The sequence below is a fragment of the Chironomus tepperi genome, unplaced genomic scaffold, assembly GCF_022539635.2.
Source record: "Chironomus tepperi strain 1889 unplaced genomic scaffold, CSIRO-AGI_Ctep_v1 contig_137, whole genome shotgun sequence".
Lineage (NCBI taxonomy): Eukaryota > Metazoa > Arthropoda > Insecta > Diptera > Chironomidae > Chironomus > Chironomus tepperi.
Window position 1 is genome coordinate 1238139 of NW_027226259.1, and position 24446 is coordinate 1262584.

Sequence of the window (24446 nt, forward strand, 5' to 3'; positions counted from 1 at the left end):
AGGATAGAAAAATGTCAAAAGATGAAAATCACAACACAAACATCAAAAGGGATTTAATCACATTAAGGACACGTCAATAATTGGAGATGAGGAAGTAAAAAATTTTCCTTCTCAATAATATTTGTCGTTTTTTGAGGATTTGTCAATCTTAGAATCAACATATCAAGGATGTAATGAGAGATGTTTATGTTGCCATTGGATGGGGTCTGATACTGGGGGTGGCAGCTATGGTGATAACTTTTAGTTGCAAATTGAAGGATCTTTTAAGTTTAATTGGAGGTTTTAATATCCTTTTTAAGGTATCTATGACAAAGTTTGATGTACAGTAAGGATGGATAGACTCTCTTGAGTCATAACAACAAGAAATTGTACAAGAAAAAAAATCAATATTAATCCAATTATTTCAAGTCTTGACATAAATCGTAAAATCCTCATTATAAAAATATTAAGGAAAGTATCAGCAAAGCATTAAACAGCTTAACGCCATCATCAAAAATCAATGTTCAACTTCCATTTATTGCCAAACATTATCCGCAAACGTTATCTTATTGCTAATCCCAAAAAAAGAAGGAAAACTTTTTTTTTGCATTATTTTGCATTATTCTGATGTTTATGCTTTAAATCTTTTAAGCAACGGATTGCAAGCTGCATTCAAATTTTTTATGCAGAGAAAATGTTCAATTCAAATCCACTTCTCCATTTCAAAAATTCACGTCCTGAAAATATTTCTCTTTTCACGACCATTAAATCGAAATTTGGAAGCTTTAAAAAAGTTTTCAGAGTTGCTTAAGGCACAGCGCATGAAGTGAGGAGGATTAAACTTTCTTTTTTTGCATAAACCATCCTATTGTATGCTGCTAACACTTTTATAGAGTCAACTCTATTTTGTGTCAGTGGAATGAATGAATAATCAGGTTTGTTACTGCTACAACACCTTAGTGCATTTCCCAAGGGTAAAATGAGCTCTTATTGAAAAATTTCCAACCTCCGTTAAGGAAGACAAACATGGAAGTGGGAAGAATAACACATTTTTTTCCTCTTGAGCTGCAGTTTGAATGATAAGAAATTTAATATTTAAACATGCAGACTCATACGTATATACAAACATATATTCAGCATCAATAACAACAACAACAATAGTAATAACAAAGAAATACACGAGAAATCCGCTTTTTTATGCTATAACGAGCGACTGAACTGTGATCGAATCATATCGCATATCTACTTCTTATTCTTGCTAGTGCAAGCAATTCTTAAAAGGAATAAGGATAGAAAATATTTTCTGTATACATACACATCTATCTACATCTATTTGATTGTTTGACATGGGAAATAAACTTTTTCCAAAATAACATTTTAGCGCAGTTTATGCTTTTCGAGGTGGAAAATTACACATTGTAGCTAAAACCTTGCTACTACAAATGATTCATTGCTCAGTGATGTCATCCTCAAATATGGGATCTTTGCAGTTGTGTACTAGATTCTTGATTGTTTAACGGAATTTGCCTTTGAGTATCACTCCCCAAGATTTGCATCTGCAGCTCCATCCCGCCATAAATGCTAAACATCACAAGCACACGACCCCATACGCTTCATTGCCACTTTTACATACATTTAACACTTGCTGTTCCATTTACCCTAATAAGAAATATAAATACCAATTTTTCAGAGATATTTTTACATTATTCTACTTCTTGTTCCCCATCTCCCTTTTTCTTTACATCCTATTTAAACGGTGTCTTGTCTCTGTCGTATCATCTCTAAGGGGTCGGAATTTCGAATTACACTCAATATTAAACAACGTCTATGTGTAGATGTGTTTATATGCCAAATTCACTCTCGCTTTTTTTCTTCTTTCTTTCTCGAGTTCGATGAAGTGAAATGATAAGCGATGAACATCAAAATATTGATATGGCATTGAAATTTGTCAAATGCCACAAAAGAACTGTCGTTCGTTTATTCTTTTTAGCTAAACGGCTCAGATATAAAACACTGTGTTCTGTTTGAAATAAGATATATGTATGTGCAAATATATTTTATGTATATGAAAGCAATATCTCACTGTAGGAGATTTGGAAATAAATAAAGGAAATTTCCTCCTTTTTTTCATACCATACATCCACATATTATATATATACTTAGCTTATCTTGGGAATTATTGAGTAAAAGGTGAGTGAGTTTATAGGTCGTCTGGGTGACTATATATATTTTTTTGATAAGCATTTTTTAATTTACTGCTGTGTTTATTTGTTTGTCATCCCATTTTTAAGATTATAGCATCCGCAAAAAAGCTCTTTGCAGTTTTTATGAGCATTATTTGTGTGGACATAAATAAAACAGAAAAAATTACTGGCGTAAGACTCATTTTTATGAGTTATTAGGAACTCGAAAATAAACAATAATTCCAAACGGGAGTCATTTGTAAGTTACGTCTAATGCTTTTGATTGATTTTTAGGGTTTGCATAGTTAAAGGCTTAATTTTGACAGTTTTATCAATGCATATGTGGTTAGACATCATTTCTTAACCACTTGACATGATTTTTAAGACTGAATCTGGATCATTACTGTGTTAAAGGCCATTATCAAGCTACTGCTGCAACAAAATCGTAGACTCCCTACCCTACTTCATTCTAAAAAGCGAACGTAATAAGTGAAAGACCCCAAAGAAGCCAAGTGTTTCAGAACGAATTTTATAACATTTTGCAAGAAAATATACCAGATTTTGTCCTTAACTGCCCGACACTGACGGCATTAATCTTGATTTGCTAGCTTAATTGGCTGATCGTACAGATCAGTTGCGATTCATGACTTCCCTTAAACGTCTTCTTAAGTTGACTTCATCATTGAGCAAGAGTTGTGCTCCTACATGTCCATTTTTCAAGAACATCACTAGTGAACAGCCCCCAATGAGCCTCAGTATGTGTAACTAATTCGAATACTCAATATGACAAAAAAATTCCCATGAATAAATTTTTCCAATCAATTAAAATGTTCCACCGAAAAACCCACTCAATAGCAAACTAACATCTATGATTGAAATGGCATTTCCATTATTTCCTTCAGTACTCAATTCCACGAAAACCTTTCGCATCACAAATTTTTTATTCGCAACGAATGCGCTATGTTACCACATCCAATAGGACATTTATATTTATACAAGATTCCTCCATCTCTCTCACACACATATTTATGTACACTCATATATGCGATGGCGTTTGTGGAAAAGAAAAATATTTTCATAAGAAAAAAAAAACAGTGAGAAGGAAATAAAAGTACGTAGGAAAAAAAAAAGATTCGCTGCTATGAAGGAATTTTGGAATTTAAATGGGATATGAATTTGAAATGGATGTTGATGCGGTGGAATCTCAAACAGAAGAAGAAAAAAAAGTTTAATGGGATATGTGGGTTAGAGTTGATAGGATTTACTTACAGACTTTCTATGGATTCTTACTTATCATTTTATTTTATGTATTGTATTATAATGGAAAGGCAATTTCGTTGTTGTGCCTTTATATTCATAAAGATTATCCTCCCCAATTCCTGACTTTACATTATCTTATGGCTGTTTTTATAAGGACGACAAGTTTTTTATGGAATTTTCTTCAAATTGCACGATTGACATCTAAATTGTTGAAATTTAAATGCCGCGGGAATCTCATCGCAATTTTAAGGAATTAAAATACTTTTCAGCTATTCCTTCCGATTTTCTTAAAGTCACAAAAACCTTGGAAACATCTTCTTGAAGTCACAACTTCTTGTCTTGAAGTCACAAACCGACACAAAAAAAAATTCATATTACTGTGGGAAATAAACAGGATGTTTCCAAGCGTTTAGCATAATGACTTGCTTATATGAGAGAAAAAAGTTCATATATCAAATCATTTTTACTTAGAACTAAAATAATTTATGGATTTTACTGATGAATTTCATGCATAATTTATTAGTCAAAAGATCAAATCAAGGCATTCAGTCAACTGATTCGATTATTTTTTTGCATGACTTCTTTTATCGCAGGAAATGATACGTTTTATTGTTGATTAGAAATTGGTTGACGTAACAACATTGAAATTTCGGCAGTGAAGCTACAGTAATTGCAGGAAGGTCTATGAATTTTCAATTTTGGTGATCTAGCTTTGAACTAAGTGGTCCAAAAGTGCCTTAAAAATCGATTGACAGTTGGTAAGCGGTAGCCAGCGATAGGACCAGTTGTAGGAGACATCTGAGGGAAGTCATGGATCACAATTGTTCTCTACGGCCAGCTTAGTAGATAAGTAAGCTTATATTGCCCACAAATCATCAAACTATTCCATATAATGACTATCTTCGGTTAGAACCCGAATAATCCAGCAATAAAATCCAATCAATCAGGTCTATAGCCAGCCATTCTATGTAATAGATTCATCGACTCCCCCAAAAAAGCATCCATAAAAATATTAATTTATTTGAATTGATAAGAAACTTTCCATTAATGAAGAAAAAACAATGGAAAAAACTTATTAATCTTTTTATCAAACATCCGCAAAAATGGGATCAAAAAAGTTTAAGAAAGTTTGTTCATTCCAAAATAGATGCTGAGTGTGCAAATAAAAAAAAAGTGGAAATACACGTGCAGATAAGTGAGCTTGCCATTGTCAGTCATTCCTCTTTGCCTTAGACACGTATTAGGAAGGGGGGTAGGGGGTAGGTGTGTTGGTAGTTTAGGGATAAGCCCCTCCAACTCAAATGCTTGGACTAGCTATATCTGTCTACCTTAAGTCTCTCGTGCCTCCACAAAATGCAAAATCCAATTCCACAAAAGAAATCAAGAATTCCATCTAACGGACTTTATTATGCTATAAGCATTTCATTCACTTCCTACACTATTTTTAAATTTATGCTACATTGTAAGCTTAAATCTTGTTATTGTCATATTATAATAATTAAAATTTACAAGCCAGTGAATCATGAGACTTTTTTTTCAAATCATATCTCATGGATCAGCGATGTGAATGGATTTTTGTAGCTGGAATTTTACGTATGAAAATATAAAGAAGGAGGAAAAGTGCAAAAGTCTTTACAGGTGGATGAGTTTCAGCGTATTTTTGTAAGAATGACAAATTTGAAATAGAAAAGTTTTCGTAGTCGTTTGTTGAAAATGTCAGGAGCTACTTTCAAATGGCACAAGGGTTCAAGCGAGCCAGTTATTTCCAGTTCTGCTCCAAATCTAACAAAAATACAGCAATTTAAGTACAAATTCAACTCAATTCTACCAAAAATTCCAATTATCATTCAAATTATCGCTGTAAATATGTAAGTTGCAATTCAATTAAAGCACATGGCAGCATAACAATGTGTATATCCGTCGTCTAAGTAACGTTGTATTTACATGAAAGGTGTTCTAAGAATGATCCAATTTGGAACGTCAGAAAAGATGGAATAAAAAGTTACCAATGACAATGAAAATTTCAATTTCCGCTATGCACTTCCTTGAAAAAAGAAAGAAAGAAAGAGATAAAGCACTTGAAGGATTTAAAAATTAAAGATGTTAGGTAGGAACAAGAAAATCGTTTAGAGAAACTCGAAAAAATCTTGAAATGAATAAATTAAATTGAGGGTAAGTAAATCAAATAGGCATAAGAGGTTGAGGATCATTGAATGGCAAATGCGGTAAGGGATTAAGGAATGGCTTTTCAAGTGCACACAACAAGCTTGTGTGTGTATGTATACAAGGACCCTTTGACTCTTTGCACATTATTCTCATTGATTTTTTTGACTTTCATTTTTTTTAATTCATTCGCCTTTTTTTTCTTGGCACAGCAACTTGCTATTATTAAAGCTACTGAGCCTTTACCAAAAAGGGATACCGAAAAGGGATTGAAAAAAAAGGTGCTGAATGAAAGCAAGCAGCAACAGCGTGAGGAATTTCAAACTTTTTAATAACACAACACATCAATCCTTTTCCTCAATATTATTATGCCTTCATGTCGACGATTGAATATATCCAAAAAAAAAAGTGCGGTATGGTATGGTGAGAAATGCGGGTGGAATGATTGTGGGTACGATTTGGAGGCGCAGTTCAGTTTTTCAAAAAAAGATTAAAAAACAATCTTGCAACATCCATGAACAGTCAAAGATTGCCAGCAAGTCAGAACTGTCTAAAATAATCTCAACACTTTTCCATCCAATGAACCATCAAAACTGCCCAAAAATAACAAGCTAAGAAGAAGTGACGGAGTGTGAATGGAATATTTCAATTTATGATTTTCGTTGTGCTTACTTATGCTTGTATTTATGCTGTATATTCCTATATACACAACAAAAAAGAAAATAACTGAAATCTTGCTTGCACATACAATCTGAATCAATTGATGATGATGGTGGAAAAAAAGTATGGACTACAGAACGGCGCCTTTTATTATGAGATGCTCATATCGAGAATGAATTGATCACTTTCATGTTTCAGCATTTTCAAATTCTATGCCATTTTGTGCTTCTTTTTGAATGTGCTCATCAAGGTGAATCAGCTTTGTGATTTATTTTGTTAAGGTCTATTAACAGTGGATGTGATAAAAAAAGATTGAATTATATTCAATACTAATCAAATTTTCGTTACGGTTAGTTTCTGGATAATATCATTGCTGATGCCAGTTGGGAATATACTATACATTTACATTGCTTTTATTCTCATCACTGTGCCAGATGACGATGATGATACTCAAATTTTTTTTGTGGGAATCTGTACGAAAATTCTATTTTGATGAGTATTTCTGGGAGTATTGTTTACTTCCTTATTTATTGTAGATATGCCCGAGCGACACAAAGCTATTTGAAGTCTATCTCTAATAGATAAGTAGACATTCTATACAAGATGAATAGAATATCTACCCTAATATATATTGGTACCCTAAATAAACTTGAGGGCATGCTCCTTGCATGCTTTGTGTTTCTCGGGCCATTATTGAGGCATTGTTGAGAAACTCAGTGATTTCATTCGAGGAAATTGATAATCATGCATGATTTATTGAAAATCATAAAGATACAGACAGAAAGTATTGAATTAAAATTAGATTTTTGAGATTCATCGATTACGTCAGCATGAAACTTTCTTCCCCACCTTCTTGAATTTATCAATCATTTTGTTAGTAGTCATGGAATGGACTAAGGGATCGTGGAACGTATTGAGTTCCCTTGTAATTCAAAATTGTGTGGCAATTTTTTTTAAATTCCATCAAAAAATTGATAATACCTCCATGACTCCTAAAATACCCCTGACCTGTACCCATGGACCTGCTATAAATAATAAATACTCAAGAATAAAAGAAAAGTCAATGAAAATTTCATGATGGGAAAGTTTAATATTTTTCCTACGTTAAAGCATTAAATATTGACAAAAACAGGATGTTCAATACGATTATTATTGCCTATTCATATTACAAACATGAGAATTCTTTCATTTTTATGATGACGGAAATGTCAAAAGTTTTGCGATGACAATTTCTTGAATGAGAATGCTGGCTGTATTTAAACTTCATGTAAGAAAATTTTTCCTACAACTTGAAGAGGAAGTTTTAATTTAGTATAGAGGGAATATAAGAATAATTTAGTGTAAATGACAGAACGGTAGATATATTATGCAAATTCGCTGTGCTTGTTAGTTACTGTTTCAAGTTTTCGATCAGAGTTGCTGTCATTGTGATGGAATTTTGAGGAAGTTTGTTTGAGATTTAGTGATGCAATTTAATGTTTGCTACTTTTATGGGTCATGTTAGTTGAGTGAATGAGGTAATATAGATTTAGATGCAATGAAGGAGTGCCTGAAAATGTTAGAGAGTTGTATCTCTTTGTACTTCTGCCAATTACGCTCCTAAATGCATCATGTCTATAGAAAATCATAGATTCTTATCAAAAACATCTACAATGCAATGAAATCCACTTCCAACAACTTCTGACACAAAGAAAATTCCCGAAACTCAATCATTGTTGAACAAAAGGCTTATCTCAAGCCATCAACACTGCGTTCTTACGAAACTATTAATTAAACACTTCAGCTTTTAAATAACATTATCTAATTGACAATTAGTAAAGTAAATGAGGTAGATGCATGTATTCAATTATGCATGAAAATTTCATTCTCTTTAGTTGTTAAAATATTCGCGCTCATTATGTAGGTGGAAGAAAGTTTCTACTGTGAAGGAATTTAATCGTTTGGTTAGTTCCTATAGAAACTTTGATTCAAAGCTTAAAAACATTTTAATTACATCGATTTTTCTACTAGAATAAATCCATTAGTATTCTTGGAATTGATACAAAAGCCAGTCAAAATGTCCAAACCCATCCCATGAAATTGAGAACTTATTTCTTCAAAAATCCCAAATAACTCAATGTTAATAACCACATCGGCTCATTTTCCACCTCAGTACACCTTCAAATATCTCTCTCAAGATTGAGCATGAAGGAAATTATGTTGATTCATAGCCCCGATGATGATTGAATGGCATAACCCTTTAGTCAAACAGACACAAAAAAAATGTATTTTTTTATCTAAGCGTGCATCTAATTCGTATCCATTTACATCTTTATTCTTCACTTAATTTTCTTCATTTCTTACCCAAAAAAAGTGATTTTTATTTTGGATCCGTTGATGGCGAAACTAATTTGGAATTTATTTTTATCTGAAAAGAGAAAAGAAACAAAAAAAAATTTAATTCACACGAATTAAAAAGTTTTGGAACAATGTTTGTGGGGGCGTTCATAAATGATGTATTCTGAGTTGGTAACCATTGTCTCTAACTCTCTGTTGCTGTCTTGGCAGAACAAGATTTTGCCAGATTTCGACAGTGACAATCAAAAAAGTTCACATCATTGATGAACGTCCCGTTAGGAAATTCGGCAATATTATCAAGTGTTATGCTGCATAAATGTACATTTTTTAAACGTGAGAATTTAAACTGCATAATCAGAGCATTTAAACAACAATAAAAATTTCAAGTAGACATAAAAAGATTCCTAAAATTTCTCAAAATCATCTGTCCAAAATGAATGCCGTGCATCACTCTTTCCCAACAAAAACATTCCACAAAAAAGGCCGAAAACAATTGTTTTTATTTTTATATAAAAAGATTTCAAATTCATCAAAAAAAGATGCTGGCTAATTGAGCTATAGAGCTTAGTCTACATGAGATCTTTATGTAACATGGACACAACAGCATGCCGAGAAAGGAAGAAGAACCGAAAAAAATAAAACATTTAATTTTGAAAAATGATTCTTTGAGTGATCATTATGATTATGATGGAATGAGCCCGCACAAATGGTGCGCTCACGGTTGTGATGTATTTTTTTGTGTTAGTTCTGAGATGAGAGAAATTGAGAAAAATTCCATCATCATCACTCAGCCCTGACCCTTTACGATGAGTTTTGTATGGAGATTTCTATTGTGGCGCGCAAAGAATTAAAGAGCCAAAGAATATCCAGAACAAAGCAAAAAAATAAAAAGCTTTAAGAATGAAAGGCAAAAAAAGAAAGAGAAAAAAATCTCATCTCATAAAATGTGAGCATGTATATAGGAACAAAGTGAAAAAAGAATCTTGTTCTTCATGTTTTTTTTTTCATCTGACTTTATGCTTTGAACTCAAATTCTTTTGCTTCATTCTTAATCGAGCCTCTCTGTTACTCAATATTATTCAACTTTTTCGTGTATATTTTTGCCGATTTTTCGCTTCTACCTTTTCATTTCTCTTACTCTCTTCTACTATCGTTCTTCATTGACCGAAAGCCAGCATTTTGAATGAAAATATTTGCATATGATTCACTTTCGAATGGCTGATTTTATGGACACTTAAATAGACTATTAAGATAGCATTTCAGTTTATTAAGATTGCGGAGACACAAACAGACGCTGCATATCAAATATCTACTAGATCTTAAAGCAAGGAGCATTGCCGTCAGATCTGTAGGAATTCTGAGCCTAGCATGACCCAAAATGCGCCACCTGTCCGATATATGTAACCACAACATGACCTCCCAACTAGTTTTACACTGTTTTTGTCGTCACAAAAGAGATTTTTTTCGAAAAATCGCGATGAATAAGTATAGGAACGGAAAGAAAAAGCAGAAATGATTGTAGGAATAAGAATCTTTAACGAGATGTGAGATGTGTGGTAAAGAAAGAGACAGAACAAAACGAGGAATTTTTATTTTTGGCGATTTTCATTTTTATTATGATTGTAAACTTATGTTCAAAAGCAAAAAGAAGGTAAAGGAACTACTATGAATATTCGTGACTTCGTTGTAAAGGCTTTTAAAATATTTTGCATATTTTAAGCTTGGAAATAAAAATGAGAAATTTTATTTTTGTTATGAAATGTTAATTTTCAGCGGTTAATTAATGTAAAAAAATTGAATATGAATTTAATTATTGGCATGGGATGTAGCTCATCTAGCATAATTGTATATTGATTTTATTATATTAACTCATGACGTGAATCAATTAAAATTGGAGGAAATTAAAATGAAATTTGCGTTAATAATGTTAATTGTTAAAGTTTATAAATCGACAAAAAATTCCCAGTTCAAGTTTATTGACTTCAAATAGACTCAACAAAATTAACTACGAAGTGGATGATTATGATGTAACATTCGGATGAAATTGGGGGATAATAAAAGAGGCAATTATAAAGGTAATTTAGTGTGAATAAGATGAAGAGCGATGAAAAAGGCTTGGGATGATAAAATCTTTTTGGGGTCGTGTACAAATGACGTCCATCTATATTTAGGGATTTAATGCTATTAGATATGAATTTTCTGTCATGAATTTGACAAGAAAAGTCTTCAAAATTCCACAATTGTCGTTCATTCATTTATAATGTCATAACGGTCATTTGAAATTTGAATAATATATAATTGAACATAGTTGAAAACCCCTTTTAATGAAAAATGTTCAGTCTGTTTTTAAACTCTGAAGAATAAACATCTCATTTAATTACAAATCCGCCAGGAAGTCGTTTTAATTAAACTACATTTACCACAATTAAAGAAGGTGACATGCGTTTTGGAAAACACCTGATTATTGCAAGAACTTAAGCTATATTCAGTGAAATAGATGCGATTTAATTCAATATTATCAGATTGCCAAAGATCAGAATTCTAATTTTAGCTATTATTCCTACTTCCTCTAAGTCAAATTAGAAAGATCATTGAACCAGCCTCATAAAAATCTATCAAAACGTACATAACAAAGCACTTAAACTCCCCTAAAATTTAAAGTACACTCTAATAAATTATGTGAATCGAAATTTTCATTGTATTACAATTCCTTCCAAGTGCACATGCTTGAAGAAAATAAAAACACTGACTACTTATATGACTTCATTAATATTATCACTCATTAAGTTTTCAAAGTTGAGAATGTCATCCATATGGAAGCATTATAGTCATCTGTTCAACATTGTTTCAAATTCCTAAATCAGATATCTTAATTAATCAATTTAATACAAAACAGAAGCAGTTTTCTATTGAAAACTAAGCGAAGCTAACTGAAAATCAAGTCAATTAAGTCATTCACGTTTAAGAATCTATTCATTCTTTGTATTGTCTTACACTAATCTTAATCTAATTTAATTTCATAATGAAGTCATTATTTCCTACATGAATTCATGAACTGTGTGAATTTTAGTTTGGAGTTGATGGATATTTTCTCATTATTTATCTACTTAATTTTTGAAAAAAAAAAGTGAAATTTATTTATAAAAATCAAAAAAGTGGAAAGACAAAAAAATCACGTTGGGACTATTTGGGAAAATCAAATAGATCATAAGGATTTGAACCTTGTTTCTTCATTTAAAATTATCTTGAATTATTTGAGAACTTTCTAAACCTGACTCAAACTTTGCTTAAAACTTCATTAAAATGTAGATCTTTTGGCATACATCAACAGATTTATCATCAAGTTCAAATACCATCAGCATATCCACAAATCATCACAATCCTCTCAACAGTGCGTTTAATACACAAATTCTGCATATGAATTTATGTCTATTATTCACATGTTCCACTCTTCATGCTCTTGAAAATAAATAAGCCAACATAAGCAGTAAGGCAAATAACATAAGAATATCCATACACATTCAATGACATAATACACTCTCACACATGCCATGATGTTTATTGTATATATATACATATATATGCTATGTGCTGAATCTCAACTGTCCCCGACTATAAATATACCTGTTTCCTCCTTAATCATCATGCATCTAGAATGTATGTGAACTTACAGAATCTCCATAATGAGAAAGAAAGAAGAGAAGCAAAACAAGGAGAAAATAAAAAATTGCACATTGAAGAGATGGAAGTGAGTAAGAGAGAAAGAGAATAAAAAAGAATCGACTGAGTAGACTGTAAAGGAGTCTTATAGAGAAATGGAAATAATTCCTATGGGGATCTAAGAATTACTTATTTATTCTTCTTGTTCTTCGTTCTTGGCTTTTCATTGCCTGCACATGATATAGTTTGAGAAGTTTGAAATGAATTCCCAGTGAGAAAATAATTTTAAGAAAAGTGGATTAATGAGAGGATTTTGAAAGGACTTAATGGCTTCGAAAGATATATCTCGATTCTGAATGTGCTGAATAAATGAGGATTATGAATATTGGGATAAATTTTAGGGAACAGAAACTACATTTCATGACTTTAAAATTAATCTTTTGAGATAACATTTTAATCCATAGATTAATTACTCTATGGTTGAATTCTTACAGTACTTCCGTCATTTCATGATATTTCCTTAAACACATCAAATATTTGATAGAGATTAATGGAAATAATCCTTTAATGATAAGTCCTCATCTCAATGCCTCTTGATGGAAAAACATACAGCCATCAAATGGAAGCAATTGACTCAAATTTCATATATCTACAGATTTATTCCTCGAAAAATAAATTAAATCCATTTTAAGTAGGGAAATAAGAAAAATATGAGCGCTTTATTGCTGATTTGCGGAACTTCTTATATCCCCCAAGGAATTAAAAATGACAAAATAGTCACGTTTCGGATATTCAGTCCAAAACAAATAATTCAAGAATAACATTTAATTATGTTCAGTATGTGCCAGGGCTAACATATCAAAACACTTGAACTTCCAAAGCTGTTCAGTGGCTGTTAAAAAGCCATCAAATTTATATCCTCATACTAAAAAAAGTAACATCTGCTACCATAAAAAATCACAGACAATTCAGCAAAATATGACCTATAACCCACTCATCCTCAACATCAATTGACTCTATAGCTAGCAAAAATAAACAGACATTGAAAATCAAACATGATGTGTATTTAATCAAAGTGCCAAAATCATAAGATGATTATTGATTCTCATTTTTCAGATTTCCGCTATATAACAACTGACTGTTTAGATTTTACTACTGTGATTCTGATATGTGCTCGAATGTGTCAATTGAAAAGATGTAAAGAAAAGTGACTGTGACAAGATGACAGGCTCACACTTCGAATTATTCATTCATTCACATTCAGTTAAGTAACTTCGATTGTCTGAATGAATTCTGAATATTATTTGTATTATACTTATGACTTTGAATAATTTTTTTGTTATTGTAGTTCCATCTTTCTAGCTATTTACTATAAAACTCAAGAGATCATGATTGATAGAAGGTCAAATCTATTATTCATGCATGTTATGTGGCATATATTGCAATATTGCTTATAATAATGTCTGATAGGAGATGTCTTGAATAATTTTTCTATTTTGTGAGCTTCAAGCAAGCTAGTAGCTCGTGACTTTCGATAAAATGATGATACTTGAGTTCATGAGTTTGCCTAGGGAGCAGTTCTAAGTTTTAGCTAGCTATATATTCTAGTTATCAACTTCAAAATTAGATCAGGGACTAAATACTCGATAAATCATATCCAATGAAAGTCAATGTACTGGAAGATATCGCGATTATGGAACCGCTAATGCAGACTCATTACACAGTTATCGAATCGAAAGATTGACTTAGATATTCATTCATAAGTATCTAATATACGCGTCTTCTTACATGTCATATAAACTTACTGGGTACATCATCCATTGAATATTTATACCACATATACATTTAACTATGTTTCCATCTTCCTCTCTCACAATTTTTTCTCGCTTTCTGCTCCTGCTATAGTCTATGACAGCATATTTCAATTTCTTATTAAATAACAATGAGGGGTTGCTATACAACTATGACTCTATCTTCTTCTCACTCACTATATATGTATATATACATTTAGTGCCTCTGCTGTTTTCTTATGTATGATGCACATGAATAATGCAACCATAAAATCATATAATGAATGTTTTATGTTCTCTCTCATCTTTTTCTAGTTTTTTTTTTTGCCTTTTTCGCTTGCATTTTACTTTACTTTTACTTCCCATTTTATGTTTACTGCTGTTGCTGTTGCCACCACAGAATTTCCTCGAAAATAAATAAATTCCATCTTTTTTGAAAACTCTAGTAATTTTTTATTAGTGTTAAAAAGGGCAGATAAGGGAAAATATATCAAGTTTTTAGAAGTTATTGTGAGTTATGGATGTTCGTGGTTTATGGAAGTACCTAGATATATTAATGGAATACTATCATAAATGAAATATGATGGCGCATTTCTATAGTCTATCTGCTGAAATCTCAAAACAGGATGCAATGGCGTCTTATCCTTACTATTTAGTACTCAAAAAAATTTAAAAATTTTCCAACACGTACGAAAGTTCATTTAATCAGTTGCATTGACAAGAAAAGGATGCTGCATATCGAGACAACAAGATAAAATACAGATAACAGCAACTTCTTCCTGTCCCATTCAAAATTGTAATATAAAATTCCTCCTCTCATGTTTTGATTACTCTTGAATAATGAAAAACTTCATTATTATGCAGACATGAGAGTCAGTAAGTTATTTTTGAATGGGTTGATTTTCAATTGCTGCTAATCTTGACTTGACTCTAAGAAGTGCCGCACTTATGCATGGGAATCTTAAAATAATGATATTTTGAGATGTAGTACGAGATTTCCATGATAACGTACAATTATGATAATGGCATGAGCTTGCGGAATTAAAGCATGTAGAATTTTGAATAGATATTTTGAGTATGCCTTAAAATTTATAGCTTTTTAAGATTAATGGGTTGAATAATTTCAAATACAGGCCTTCTGTCAAGAGTTAGCATGCTTAATTTTTTGAGCAGGTGACAATTCAAAAATAGTCATTAGATTCATTAAATAAATAATAGCGTAATCTCATGTCCAATCAACATGAACGCAGAATGTTGCATGTCACGAAATTAGAAACAACTAGCTTCTGACTATCTGTCGTCTATTTACGATGGAAAAATATTTGACATCTAAAAATTACGTTTATATTTGTGCAGCGGTTCCATTCCAAATCCCAGATGGCTCTATTGTCTAACATTTACACACAAAAGTATCACAATTTTTCATTAAAAATATGATACCAAAAATGAATTATTAATCGGAAATTCTAAGTCCAGTTCCATATAACATGTGAATTCTATGAATTAGCAAATTCGCAAAACAAAGCAAGTCTAAATTTTTTATGGCTTTTATTAGTATTGAATTTTAATAGATCTTGATTGCTTTTTATATTTCAATTTATTTATAAAAAATTATATTGTATTGTGAAAATATTAATCGTTTGGCAATAAATTTATTAACATCAGACTAAAGGATTATGTAGATGCTAGAGTTAAATTATTCATGAGAGATACTTGATATAGGATTTAGTAGTTGTTGTCTATGTGGTTAGGTGACAAAATTTAAATTTAATTGAATATTGTGAATTTTTATTGATTCAAGCAGTTAACCCGGGCAGCACAATGCAATGAATAACATTTTTCTGACATAAAAATGGATTGAACTCCGTCACCACGGTGTCATCTGGGCAACGCCCACGGTGTGCTGCGGGGCAAGTAATCATTAGTCAACTACAGCAATGATGGTGCTGTTAGGGGACCTTTCATCAATATGGCAACGAACCGGTACCCTAGCGACTGCATTGTGCTACTCAGAAGGCTATACAATAAGTGGAAATTTAAGGCATGCGAAGAGTTGTAAGCACAAATGAATAAACATCTTTCCGACTTTTATACAAACTTACTCGCAAAAAGTATCAATGCAATCTCAGAAATCACGATCCATAAAAATATTCAATTACATCCTCATAACAGCATAATTATTATCGCGACGCGATGGAATGCTGACTATTATCTCACTAATAAAATCTCAAGAACGGCAACGGTATTTAAAATAAAATAAACACATGGCTATCGGCAAAAAAGAGGTAATTGTTTACGAGCATGAAATGTGATAATCTTGTAACTGTCGATGTCTAATTTACAATAATTTTTTGTTGTCCAATATTTGAGTAATCCTACAAATAATAACTTTATTCAGTTACTCTATCTGCCACATTTCAAATGTTTCCAACATCATAACTGATGCTCTAATTTCTTTCATAAACCACAAAATTTAATTAAAATCACATTCACAATGTAATAGAAAAATGAAAAATTCAATTGAAAGCACATCTGAAGCACAATAAATTGTATGATTTATGGTAAGTTAAATGGTTTCAATTATTACTCTTTTCAAATTATTTGTTCAAAATCTAGCATGTCTGTTTGGATCTATGTTCAACTTAAATGATTCAATTAAAATTTTGGACTATATAAGCTGTGCCTGAGAGTTTTCAATCTTTAAACTCATTCAATGGATGCAGTCAATCAAATCAGTTTCTGAGAAGGTTTGGATCTTTAGATTGAAACTTGAGTCACAAATGGAAACAGATTCCTTGAGAGTGCAAGCCTCTTCTTCCGAAAATTTCCAGCTCCGTCCCTGGCTTGATCTTAAAGTTCTCAAACTGAATTAAGTTTTTCTTTATTTCCCAAAATTGATTATGATTAACCGCAAATAATTTAAAAGTTAAAGTGGAATCTCCGTTACTTGGGGTTGCAGAGTTGAGATTCTAGTAAAGTTTGACGCCACAAATTCGAAGTCTTGTCCGGACTTGCTAGTAAACCATTGAAATCATAGTCTTCAGTAGATATTAAAAAATCCATAAAAATACAGCTTGATTATGATCTTGCTGAGATCTAACTGTTTAATAGTCTGATTATTGAGGAAGTGATTGAACCAATTCAAGATCCAACCCAGCCAAAGAAATCAATTTTGATTCGAAACGTGGAAAAATCTCTTTAATATGAAAATAAATTTGAATAAAAATTGCAAAGAGATCAATCAGCACAAGTAATAACCATAAAGCCAATTGAAATTTATGTATTCATCCTTCATATTTCTCCGATCGATTGTTGTAAAAAAATAAGAGAATATAAGAAGAAGATTCTACACACTCAATGAACATAAAGCTGAAGAAGACGAGCCAAAGAGAAGAAGAAGGTTTGAGAATGGAAGAAAAAAAGTTCTCACGAATTGTAACAACAGGATGCAACATTTTTTTCTGCCTGTCGCTCGCTCATTTATGTACTTTTATTCATTCTTATTTATTTATGCTTATATTATGCGCCCTTCTTTACAACCTGTGTGCATCATTCATGTGAACTATAAATAAATTTATGGTGTAAATTAAGGAAGAGAATTAAATGGATAGAAAATGAGGTAAAGAGTCAACAGAAACATAACGACGAAGTAAGGATGAAGAAGAAGACCATGAAGGAGAGAACATGTCAAAATCATGGTCTAATGATATTTTATTGCATTCAATATATTTATTAATAATTTTTTCTGGAACTCCTTTTTGTCAGAATTCTGTGAACTATCCCGTCTACTTTTTCGGGTTGGATAACTAATGGTCGTAAATATTGGAAATAAGAATTTAGAAAATTTTCATGGATGATTGGAATTTCTAGTTGAACTGATTTTAGGGGATTTATTGAGTCAATAGAAAGTCTCTAATTATTTTCAATACACATCGTGAAATGCCTTGAAACCCAAAATAATTTCAGGTTGGAAGTCTATAATCTCATCTGGTAGACTCCCCTCAAGGTCAGGCATTTAAAAATTCCATTATTTACAAAATATTTTGCATTTAGTTCCTTAAATATTGCTGATAATTTGCTGCAGATAGCAAAATATTGCGTAATGCATGCTTATTCACCCCTTGCTGTGCATCCGAACTACACAGAAATTAAGCACAGACAGTTATACATGAGGACTGCAGCATAAAACCATGTGTCGGTCGGGTTATTACGTAATATCAGCAATGGAACTAATAACTGATAAGCCCCGAAGTTCCGAAAAATTCCATTAGAAAAACTGCGTCCTATTCACAATAGCCCGGAACTATCCCAACTAAACCACTACCGAAAAATTAATTTATTACCTTTATGTATGTCTCTCACTTATTCTCATTAAATTTTTATCTCTTAATCCACCATAGAGTCATAGTCATAGTTTATGTCCATGTTCATCGGCATACCCAAACATACTTTTATTTTGTTGTATGTCAAAATTTATTTAATGTGGCAACTTGCAAAGCCACACGCACAATAAGCAGCAAAAACAAGAATATAATATTAAATGTATTGCGTACGCAATGAAATAGCAAATTCAAGGGTATCAATGACATTCATACATTAGTTTTTGTCTAATGGCAATGAGAAAGACTGAATGATGTGACGTAATTATTTGAGAAGTAAGTAGACGAGCGTACTAACTAAATTTATTCAATACAAAATTTGCTTGACTTGTTTGTTATGTGCAATAACAGAAAATTGAAGCCAAACAAAATTCATTCTGACATGCTTTCATTATAATGATCAAATTACCACTTAGAAGATGGGAAAATTATTGAAATTGAAAGAAAATTGAGATATATTTATGTTGGTTTGCATTCAACATTCTATTTCGTCGTATTCGTGTCTTCTTCTCTTATGTAAGAAAATTGAGAGCATTATGTTAATGGAATTTCTCATAACTCTTTTTATTTATCACTGCTGAATATCTTTTCATATATTTTTTTCTCTACTCTACATTTAAAATTCTTTCTTATGCTAAGTGCTACATATGACTTTATATTCGTTTCTTTTTTTTATCCTTATTTTAGAAGTCAATATGGGGGTAATATTGAAATTTCTTGGTACAATCTCAATGACTTGATGGAATCCCTAATAGCCAAGCATATTCCCAATAAGCATTTTAGGTACCTAGTGCGACTAAGGACCGAATAAGGTCTAAGAAAAAGGCAATGGTCCAAATAAACCTTGATAAGGTGTATTCTGGAATCTTGGCAGTGCCTCAATAACAGCAAAAGTCTAGAATCAGGACCAATAATTCAGGAATCTCAAAGGAAACGAATATTATCGACATCGTCATCATCATCAAGGTCTAAACGCTCTAAAACTTCACTGTTAATTCAATTAGCATCTCATTCAATGAACCAATTATCCTATCAACTATCAAACAATACAGCATTTAGTTCAGCTTAGTTAGCATCCAATTAGTCAGTCAATTAACTAACAAGTCAAAAGTTCATTATCTTCAGTGGTTTTTTGTACTTAAAATTAGTTCCATCTTATCAAAAAATACTTTAACCACCAACAAAAATCCACAACTTCCAACTCGGCATAATAAATTTTTGAGCAACTACCAAATCCAACATGAATTCCGACCATCTAGATCCTGATCTAGCTAAAGCTGCAAAAACCATAATGTAGAATAAAGAAATATTTCCTAGCATATTATGACTATGATGATCCTCGTCATACTTCAGTCTGTTTTCCTCTTACTCTCTCGCATTCTACATACATATCATCAAACCATCATGATTGCAATAGAGAGACACATAGCATAAGCACTTAAAAATTCACGCTTTGATGCACGGCTCTTGGGACTCTTCGTCTGTGTTGAATGCAATGTCACTGCAGCTAAGAGCCATGAATATGTGTACATGTATATGTATGTCTGTTAAAGGGAAATGAGTTTTTTTTTGATATCTAATATTTTTTTATGTCGGTTGATGTATGAACTTCTTTTTATGCTGTTTTGGGGTTTTATATTCTTCATCGGCTGCGTTTCTCCTTTCATTCACCACCGACAGACACAAAAAAAAATTAACTTCCTCTATTAATGTACCTTGCCATGCCTTATTTTATCTTCTTCTTCTTCTCCTTTATACTTATTATTCTTTTTTTTTTTACTTGTGGTCATCCCACACACAGATCACATCCATTCACTTTCCGACTGACTCACTTTTTAATATAAACTATTATTAGCTTATTTTTTCCGAAAATGGGGACCATGTCCATCAATGTCTTACTGTTTATATTACTATGGCTTCCTGCATACGTCTTGCTATAAATCAATCAACACCTTGCATATTTGTTGATCATTCGTGATGACACACACAGTAAAATGCGCACATGTCCGTCTGTTGTTATTTGACATCCTTACTATACATACTTCTCCTTCGGCTAGTCGAATTAAACAATGCCATGTGAAAATAATATAAAACTTCCTTTTTGTCTTCAACATTCTCCCTTTTATTCCCTTTTAAAGAGATACTTTTACGTACATCACATTCTCACCAGATAGTGAATTTACACACAAAAGCATGAAATGCAATAAAAGCACCATTACTCGACTTCTTAAGATTATTACTATTACAGGAATGATAGTAAAGTGATTTTGTCGTAATGGAGTGGAGTGGGAACTGTTTGTTTTTGTTCAACTTTGGGATCATGAATGGAATGGAGTGCAACTGATAAATTGGTTCAAATTTATAAATAATTCAATATGATCTGGATGTGGCTTAGTGAAGACTTATGATGAAATGGGATATTTTGGGGCAAAAACTCATTATTAATATTTATTTCACGGGATTTTCATGTAAGTTTGAATCGTAATCCTTTACATCCTTCTTTAGGGTTAGTCTGGGAATGGATATTTCAATCAATCGATCCCTTTTTTCTATAAAACATCCACAATCATTAATTCCTCATTTATTCCCATAAAATTTCCTTTTCAGTTCCCCCAAAATTGATTGTTTCTTCTTCACGCTAGTTGCATAACCCTTCCGGAATGTTTTTTTCCTCTCCCATTTTGTCTTATTCCGTTGATTCTTCCTCTTTTATTTTTTATTCATTTATATTGCTGCTGTATGTACATTCTTATTATTCTCGTAAAAATGAGAGAATCGTTCTCGATATTTTCGTTTTTATTTCTCACCTTTATACCTTTATGCTGCCTATTCCTTCACTCTTTTTCTCTCTGACTTTATTCTTTCTGGATGAATAGAAATAAACTTTTATATCACTTGAATGTAACATACAATTTTTTTCAGATGGGTATGTACTTAGAATCTAAGCATTAAATGGATACACGTATGGATGAATATTTATTTGTATGTATGTGCGGATTATTGCTATTCATAGTCAAGAATTTCTTTTCTTTTTGAAAGAATTTCTTTTACTTTTACAACCTTTCACATTTCAACGTGAGAATAATCATGAGAATGATGATTAAATGTTAATTGCTGCTAACAGATTAAATCCACTCAACTTTTGTACACTTTTTGATTCCTTAAGCCTTTTCTTTACACTTTCTTTTCTGTTCTTTTATTGATTTTTTTTTTATATATCATGCACGATAATGTGTCTAGCATTTCTCTTTATTTATGACTTAAATTAATGTAATTTTCTTCACACTTTATTCCTGGCTGTGTTTCTTTCAGCACTTAGAAATGGAAATTCTTTTTCATCAGATGGTCGGATTTACTATTGTATACACAAAATACACACATTAACCGCTTTAAAGAATAGAAACTTTTTCATATTCTTTTCTTATTTATAATTTATATCTTCCTTCTACTTTTTGGCATTATTCTTTTACTTAATGATAAAGTTTCGTGGACATTTTGTCTGACTAACTACTTGTGATTGTGACAATCTTGCAGACGTGTAGGAAGGAGGCTCGGAAGCAATGTTTTATGTTTGTATGAGCGACTTTAGTGTCTTTTGTTAGGTTTTTAACCTTATGGAGTGATATATCCTTTTTAATTATTATGACATTAGCCCTGTCAAACTACCTAATTGGCCCCTCAAAGGAGTGTAAATGAGCAACATATGTAGCTCTGTGCTACGCTTAGCTCAACATCACCATGTACCAACCACTCCTTCTCGTGGTGAAAGGACGTTAATCCAAGCTACGAAGATGAACGAGGCACTGGTTTTAAAGGCTGTGTTGGCCTAGTAAGCAGCCAGCCTTAATTTCAAAGCTAAAAAACTAGACTACACCTCTAAAAACTTGTTTATCTTAAATGTGGGTAGAATCTTTAAGGCAACATCTTGTCAAACGTACATTTCTGTCATAACAAATGAAATGAAAATTTAATCAAGACAGTAAGGCTAATCAAGCAGTAGAAGAAAATTCCTGATGTATTTACAATTTATTTCAATTCCAAAATGCGTTTCTAAATCGCCCACACTTGCCGGCATTTACCAAAAAAATGTCTATTCTTATTTTACATGCTATTCCAATTGCTAAGTAGAATTAATGAATTGAGAATTTTCCCAAAAAATAAAAGTTTCGTTTCTTTACTTTTCACTTCTCACTTCTTTTCTTCTTTTTTCCCAAATAAAATACAACCATCTGGGAATGAAACGAAGTGAATGAATGTGGTAATTAAGAATTAATTAATAGCGTTAATGTAAACTTCTAAAAGATCTACAAACACATTGGCATTCACAATTGGATTCACTAATGTGCAGTTTATATAAACAAACTTTGCACACTTAACGGATTTCTTGCTAGGAATCAAGTGATGAGAACAAAAGAACTTGCCTTACTTCCCCTTTTCTGGATGCACGAGAAATTATTTTTTTAAACGCAATATTATTTTCGTACACGAGAAATTATAAAATCCAAACAACGTACGAAACTGAATGTTTATTGATTTTTTTCTTCTTTCTTTCTTTTTTTTTTTGCTGCCTGCCTTTTTGTTCTGTATACAAAAAAAAAATTTTTTTTTGAAGTCTCACTATACATTCACTGAAAATGTTCTTGCTTACACTTTGTGTTATTTTGCTACAGTGTAACATGTATGGGATGGTAAGAAGCACTAAAATGCGTATATGGTGTGAGACAGAACCACTTGAAAGGTGAGTAAGGATATTGGATATTTCAGTTTTTTGAAGAAAAGTGCGCAAAAAAATATTATGAAACATGTTACAACAAAGTTGTAGTCTCAAGCGTTTTGGATATAACGAAAAATTTTGTAATAAAATTCCAGCACAAGTCCTTAGTCTTAAAAGTTTCAACAAAACGTCTGAAATGCGATACATCCAACCCCTTTTGTTTTATTTTTAATTCCATCGAATGCATTCAATGTTATAAATTTGCATAGATGGAGGGAAAAAGCGAGTTTGCATTGCACTGGAGGACATAAGCCGATTTGTAAAATTACTTCGGGAATGTTCCTTAATATTTGTCAAAATGACTATTAACATGCAATAAGAATAGCTATTTACCTTATGCTTATAAATATTCAGCTGTATTCACTTCAAATTAATCCACAAATTATTTTTTAAATCTTTTAATAATCCACAAGTCACTAATTGATATATTGTACATAAAATTGTGCAAAACACTTAGGAATGTCCATAAAATACACAAATATCCTTTTTTGAAAATTATTACAATTCACTAGCCCATTAACTTTATATTGATTTATGATACTAAACCACTAACATTGACCACGATATTTACCGTGTTTTATTCTATCGGCCACAAATAATTTTATCAATTTTATTCACTATACAGCATCTTCCAAAAAGGCTGATTTTACATGAACCAATTTTTATATATTTTCGATTCTTATTCAGCAATTACTTTTTTACCACTGCTATCGATATTTTCCAAAATTCACCACCATAATTATGCTTACACTGGAAAATATATTCGAAATGCGATACACTCTAATCCAATTTAATCCAATTTATTATGGATTTTAATTAACAAAAGCTTCCGAATTATTTTTTTTTGTTGTAGTCAACAAATACGACGAGCAACGAGACTTTTATTCACGAACGCTTGCAGTGTTTTTCTCGATCTGAAATTGTGTATGGCTTACAGTCGCATAAATTTTTTTTTCTGTTCCTTCATTCTTTGAGAATATTTTTGAGAGAGTAATCTTCTCAATTTCTCAAAAATATAATAATAATATTGGAGAAAATTCTTGATACATTGACATGCGGGAGAGAGAGTCAGTGGTTCTTTTTTTCTATTTCTGTTTTGTTGTTATTTGTTCATCGGTTTATGCATGCAAAAGGTAAGTAAGCAGATGTATGTACGACTATATTGGGTTGTATGTGTGAGCTTATGAGAGGATTTGGAGAGAGTAAGGAGAGAGGATTTTTGACCAACTTTAAGGTGGCCAATATTGATGGAATTATTGGG

At 31.8% G+C, this 24446-nt stretch overlaps 1 protein-coding gene across 4 annotated transcripts in view; it reads right to left on the bottom strand.

Annotated features, from left to right (window-relative positions):
• The window catches only part of LOC139087729 (protein turtle-like), a 102433-nt gene extending 78348 nt beyond the window's left edge, over positions 1 to 24085 (bottom strand). For all 4 annotated transcript variants that reach the window (XM_070636627.1, XM_070636629.1, XM_070636628.1 and 1 more), the window contains exons 1-2: positions 23519 to 24085; positions 8589 to 8652 (exon numbers count right to left, since the gene is read on the bottom strand). The gene's annotated coding sequence lies outside the window, so the exon portion shown is untranslated. The remainder of the gene's footprint in view (positions 1 to 8588; positions 8653 to 23518) is intronic.
• Between the last annotated feature and the right edge of the window lie 361 nt (positions 24086 to 24446).